The sequence below is a fragment of the Camellia sinensis genome, chromosome 9 (assembly GCF_055761805.1).
Source record: "Camellia sinensis isolate YWXY chromosome 9, ASM5576180v1, whole genome shotgun sequence".
Lineage (NCBI taxonomy): Eukaryota > Viridiplantae > Streptophyta > Magnoliopsida > Ericales > Theaceae > Camellia > Camellia sinensis.
The window spans coordinates 147,795,747-147,802,664 of NC_138969.1; positions in this window are offsets into that span (position 1 = coordinate 147,795,747).

Here is a 6,918-nt window from a genome sequence, read left to right on the forward strand (position 1 = left end):
TGGTTTTGGCCTTATATTTGTTCACCGTAGGAAGATCTGTTTAACTTACTGTTGTAAACTGAAAATTGAAGGCCTTATCGGCCATAGAAACTGAAATTGACTACGCCATTGTGATAAGCGTAATTTTTAGTGCCTACGGTGAAATTTAATTGAAAATTGATTTGGATCAAAATAATTAGATTAAACTGATTGAATTAGGCACAATTAATTAGTTAATCAAGTTTAATTAAGCAAGCCTATAAATAGGCCTATATACACTTAAGTGTACTCCTTGAGCTCATTTTCTTCCAACTTAGCTGAGATTTCACTCTAGAGAGAGAGAGAGAGAGAGAGAGAGAGAGAGAGTGGGCTGATTATAGAGAGAGGGAGCACAAAATTGGAGCTTTGAACTAAAAGCTTGGGAATTTGGAAGCTAAGCTCAAGAACTAGCTTGGAATTGGAAGATTTGAGCCTCTAGGTGAGTAATTAGACAGGAATTCATGAGTTTGAGTTGTAATTATGTGAACTCAAAGATAAATTGTAATCAAGAACATGCATTGAGTTGAATTTGATGAATTTGAAGTCATTATAAGCTTGCATGTAAAAGATCGCCATGAATTTGTGTATTTGAGCATGAAACATATGATCCATGTTAAATTTTGATTAAGATTCATGCCTTTGATCATCATTTGCTTAAGTTGAGAATGAAAGTTATATTCTACATGCAAGCACAATTCATAGAGGTATGAGTTTTGGTTGGATGAATTTGATGTATTGGAAATAAGTTTGGTATAAATTGAGTATGCATGTAATTGATTCATGGGAATTGAGCTTCATAATGTTGTAAATTTTGTATTTGTATCATGTTAGAAGATGTACAAGTGAATTATGGGTCATAACATGCAAGTTACATCAATTTGAAGCTCAAATAGCTTGATGGAAATTCCAGAATTCGTCGAGTCCGCTCGAGCAGGGAATGCGGCACTCGAGCGTAAAATGTTGGCTCCCAGAAGTTTTGCATACATTGATGTCAGCTCGAGCGTGAGTAGTTACGCTCGAGCGACCAATCACATGTTTTGACTCTCAGCTCGAGCGTCCAAAGTCACGCTTGAGCATAAAAATGAGGCAACCAGTACTTTTGCAGACCAAAGGGGTCCACTCGAGCAGAGAGCCCTGTTTCAGAAATTTTGAAGAGATATTTTGTGATTTATTTTCCGTTCTCTTCCATCTCTAAGCACTCTTAAGCATACATTGAGCATTGTAAATGACCAAAAAGGATAAGAAAGAGGCCTAAGATGTATATATTAAGAACAGATTGAATCGCTTGTGACCCATTATTTTATGATATATGAATGGGCAAGGGCAAATCATCCGGCAGATCACTGTGAGTAATATCTTAGTAAAGATATGTTCAAGTACGTTATTTTATAAACGTTACTTTTGTATGAGCCTTATGGATTTGTATGTTGAATTATGGATGGATATTTCCAATGATAGTCTTTTGCATAAGACTAATTGAATACAAATATGATCATGATAAAAGGTACGAGACACACATGGATACGAATATCAAAATGAATTGGGCCTAAGGTCGTTTGATTATTATGATGGGCCAAAGGCCGTTTCATATGAATGATGGCCCAAAGGCCGTTTGAATATTATAATTGGGCCAAAGGCCGTTTGACATGAATGATCGGAGCGAAGGCTATTTGACACGAACGAATTGGGCCAGAGGTCATTTGATATGTTTGGGCCCAAGGCTATTCGATGTATTAGATGGAAACATAACTGGGCCTATGGCCATTGGATATGTTTGTTACAAGTTTCATTCATGTAACTCCTTTATTTTGATATTATTCACTGGGCTATCTCTCACTCTCATTTACATGTGTGTAGGTGAGCAAAGAGATATCCAAACCCAACCTCAGTGAAAGATATGAGAGGAAGTTAAGTTCTGGAGTTAGCCCAAACGTCTTACGCATGAGACCTTGTTTTCTTTTGTTCTTTTGTTCACTGTTTTGTTACCCTGGTGAATATGTGGATCATCATATACATAAGCTTTTTGTTTGGCTGACTACATGTTTGAAAGTTCCTGGACGTATAAGATGTTATTTCTGTCTACATGTGTAAGTTATTATGGATTGTTAATGGAGTGTTTTTCTTTACCATGTAACCATAGCTCGTTGGACAAAATTTTTAAATCTGCTTTCGTTTTGGCCCCTTATTCTATCGAAAATATGTTTGATCAAGTTTAAGGCCGTAGGTAATCACTTAACTACTGGCCGAATATGACCTTAATCCATAGGGGCAGGTTCGGGCCATGACAAATGCCTTCTATCCCATAGACGAGGGAATATAGGGCTGCTCCTGTAGATGTCCGGATCGAGGTTCTGTATCCTCAAAATATGAAGTCCAGTTTATCTAGCTAGTCCCTGTAGGTCTCAACCATCTTCTGCAAGATACTCTTGATATTCTTATTAGCGGCTTCAATAGCTCCATTGGTTTGTGGCCTGTATGTAGATGACTTATGAAAAGCCACACTGTATTTCTTCAACAAGTCTATCACCTCTTTCTTGAAGTGGGAGCCGTTATCTGATATGATCTCGTTCGGAACTCCATACCAACAGATGATATTATTTATGATAAATTTGGCCACATGCGATGCCTTTAACACTGCATAGGACTGAGATTTCACCCACTTTGTAAAATAATCAATTGCCACTAAGATATATTCATGCCCATTCGACCCTTTTGGCGAGACAACACTGATAACGTCGATTCCCCAGACAGAGAAAGGCCATGGGGAAGTCATGTTGTACAGCTTTGACGAGGGAATATTCACGCGATTGGCATGAATTTGACATTTGTGGCATCGTCGTAGAAAACCAATACAATCCTTTTCCATGGTGGACCAGTAATAACATTGCCTCAGAATCTTCCGGGCTAAACATCACACCATTCATATGCGCCCCGCATTCTCCACCGTGGATAGTCTCCATAAGGCACTTTGATTCTTCTTCCTCCATACACAGTTTATGCATTCCCAGATGACCCCTTTTATATAGCTTACCTCCTCAGATGATAAATTGGACAGCCATATGCCGTATTTCCCGTTTGTCCTTGGCATTTGTGTGATAACCCTAACCCATGATTAATGTTAATCCATGATTTAATATGCCTAATAAGTTCTTGATATCAAAACCTGAATTAAATTGCATGTGTGTTGCCTTATTTGAGTTTATATTTGTTTAACGTAGAAAGATCTGTTCACGTTTCTAATATGTTCTGTAAATTGAAGGCCTTATCGACATTCAATCATGAAATTGACTCAAGTTATGTATTATTTGGAATTTTTAGAATATTGTGATAGGTTTGGTTAAAATTCGATTCGGAACCAATAATTACACTACTTTAATGCGAAATGATTGCCTTTAGGCTCAATTGAACATATGTCCCTAAGTGGGCCAAATACTTGATCCCATTAGGTCATTTTTATATCATGAACTCATGCCTGTAAGACACACAAACGTGAGAGAGAAGTGAGAGACTAAGAAAGGGTTTGGGATCAAGTGAGAAAGGGGAAAACCTGTAAGAAATTGTTAAGAGATTGCAGATAATTTGAGAGTTACAACTTCAACACTTGTGAACTCAAGTCTCTAGGTAAGAATTTTATCCTTAAGCCTAGAAATCTAGACTATAATGCATGAACACAAGAGAATTATGTTGATGAATGCAAGAATTAAGTTAGAAATGAAGAGTATTGAGCTATACCATGCATGCATGCATATTTTCTCATATTTTGAGTTTAATTTCCAAGAATTTCCTCATGCACGTCTTGAATTCACCTTAATTTTTGGAAATCATCAAGTTTCATGTTGTTTTATAGCATTTGATCATGTTTTGAGAAGCTTAAGTTCAAAGAAATTCATGCATGTCATGTTCATGGAACATTCATATATTTTCAGTTGAATTTTTGCACAATTGGCAAGCTATTGGGCCATGATTTTTTGAAATGATCCTTAATTCATGACGTTTGATAAGTTTCTAAGTGTTTCCTCAAGTTTTGGCCAAGAAAAATCGAGTTTTGATGCTTTATGATTGAGTTTTGAACTTTGGAAATAAATATGGAAATTCCAGAATTTCCACCTCCGCTCGTGCGAAGTATTATACGCTCGAGCGACCACCTTTGTTTTTGCACCTCCGCTCGAGCGACCAGAAGTCCACTTGAGTGTGAAATGCATGCTCCCAAAAGTTCATGTGTTTTTGCAGATCGGTCAAGCGACAAAAATCACGCTCCAGTGAGGGTTTGAGTCTTACGTCGAGTGAGGATCGAGCATCTATCGAGCGTGAAAAAGAAGCAACCAGTACTTTTTCAAAGTTTGCAGACTACTCGAGCGAGGAAAGCCACGCTCGAGCGTGGACCCTATTTTCAGCAAGTTTTGAAAAATATTTACAAGTACATTTTTACATCCTCATTCTATCCTAGACATTCCTAGGCCAAGATTAAGACACCATAATGAGGATAAAGGCTAGAAACACACTAAGAACAAATGAAATAAGTTATGCACAAACCGAGCGTGTGTTTTAATGTATGTATCTGTCATGTTATGTAGGTCACGCGCCTCAAGTTAAGTGAATTGCCTACTTTACTCGTCTATTTGGAGCCACCGATTATCTATCAGTAATAACTTTGTAAAGCTATGTTCAATTTTAAGTATTTTCTGAATGATATAAGATGAACTGTTCTCTAAAATATTGTTTTCTGTAAGAATAAATGGTTGTCCAATATTTCTGAATGAATGGGTGCCCAATATTTTTGAAATGTACTCGTGGCATTCTTAGCTTCAGATGACATCTGTTATTTGTTCTGTTATGTCCCAATTATAGGTCAACTGTACGTCTCATGAGCCAACTGTTATGGATTCTTATGTATACATCCTATTTATGGGCCAACTGTACATCTCATGAGCCAACTGTACCTCTCATCAGCCAACTGTACTGTCTCAGTGCACGTGAGTCAACTATATGCCTTTATGGTTGTCCCTTATGGGTCAACTATTTCTGCTAGTGCTAATGAATGCAACATGTATGATTAACTGCAAATTCTGATTATTAATATGATTCTGAATCTGTATCTGTTATGAACTATGATTTCTGAACATGATTATGAATCCATTTCTGATGACTACTGAATTTTGTTTTCTATAACTATTTTGGACAACATTCATTAAACTCTTTACTCTGTTATTATTCACTGGGCTCCAGCACACTATTTATATTATGTATGTAGCTGAGCAAGTACGTGACCAGGCCCAGAGTTGATGGCCTAAGATTTTGTTTTGTCAGCTAATTACCGTGCCTCCCGAGGAGGTTCCTTTTGAGAGGATCATGTCAAGGCTTTAGTTGAATTTGTTCTGTATATCTGTACTTGGGCTAAGTTCCCTTCAACTCTAGCTGTGTAATTGGGTGACGTATGACTAATGTATTTTTGAAGTCACATCTATATATACATATATATAAGTTTATTTTGAAAATTTCTGTCCCATGTATGTTTACATAGCTCTATGGACTATGTAAATTTTGTATATTTACTTCTGTAACCCCTATTATATGTTATTATTTTCAGAGGCCATTGGTAATCTAAAGATTATTGGCCGGTTACGACGCTAAACCCATAGGGACGGGTTTGGGTCGTGACAGAGTGGTATTATAGCACTTGTCCTACCGCACACACGAGTCCATATGAGCTTAGGCTATCCTAGTAAGAAGTACGGGCATTCTGTCCACATGTGTGAGTGTGTAATAATCTTATAAATGTGAAAACTGTATTTGAATTTGGATAAATAAATTGAAAGAAATGAACAAGATTATTCATATGTTTATTACTACTGGGTATCTTTATAGCAACATGGAGAATGCAAGGGGAAGTGATACAAGTGAATCCTTAGAGTCTCGCATGAGTTGGATGGAACAAACGCTTGCAGCCTTGACTGAAGCATTGACACAATAATAGTGGCAACAACCTCTACCCCCTTCGTCTCCACCAGCACAACATAGGCCAGATAATAATGATATAATCAACCTGACACAAAAGTTCATGAAGATGAAGCCGCCAACCTTCCTTGGTGGTATTGAACCACTAAAAGCTGAGACATGGTTGTTGGAGATGGAGAAATTATTCGAAGTGTTTCCCTGTTCTAAGATCCAGAAAGTTCTTTTGGCCACCTACATGTTGAAGGATGAAGCGCGGAGATAGTGGTTGTTAATTCGAAATAGCAATGAGAACTTGACATGGGCTCAATTTAATGCGATCTTCTATGACAAGTACTTCCCTTAGTACTTTCGGGATCGAAAGGTTTCAAAGTTTCAAAAGCTTAAGCAAAGCAAAATGTCTGTAGCCGAGTATGAGGTGAAATTTACTGAACTAGCTCGGTTTGTGCCTCATATGGTGGACACAGAGTACAAGAAAGCTCGAAAATTTGAGGGTGGATTGGATTTGGAGATATTACGTCGGGTAGGAGTCCTCAATCTACCTACGTATGTGAATGTGCTCGATAGGGTAATGATGGCATAAGCCATTTTGGCAACAAAGAAACAAACTCCAGCCCCAATCACTGAATGGAGAGGGAAAAGATCTGGATTTAATTTCAAGAAGGGTCGTTCATTTACTGCAAATAAGAAACAAAATACGGGATGCTCTAGTAACTTAAGTCAAAGCAGTGGGTCTGCACTTGTTTGTACTCAATGTTGGAGGAGACATAGAGGAGATTGCCATCGAGTGTCTAGTGCCTGTTTCCAATGCGGCAAGATTGGCGACATGATAAGAGATTGTCCAATCGGGTCAGAGAATGCCAAATGTCCTGTAGCAAGTTTAGCACGATTTGCTTCTGGATCAAGACTAAATGTTAGAACTAATACGGGAAACGAACCATTGAGGCA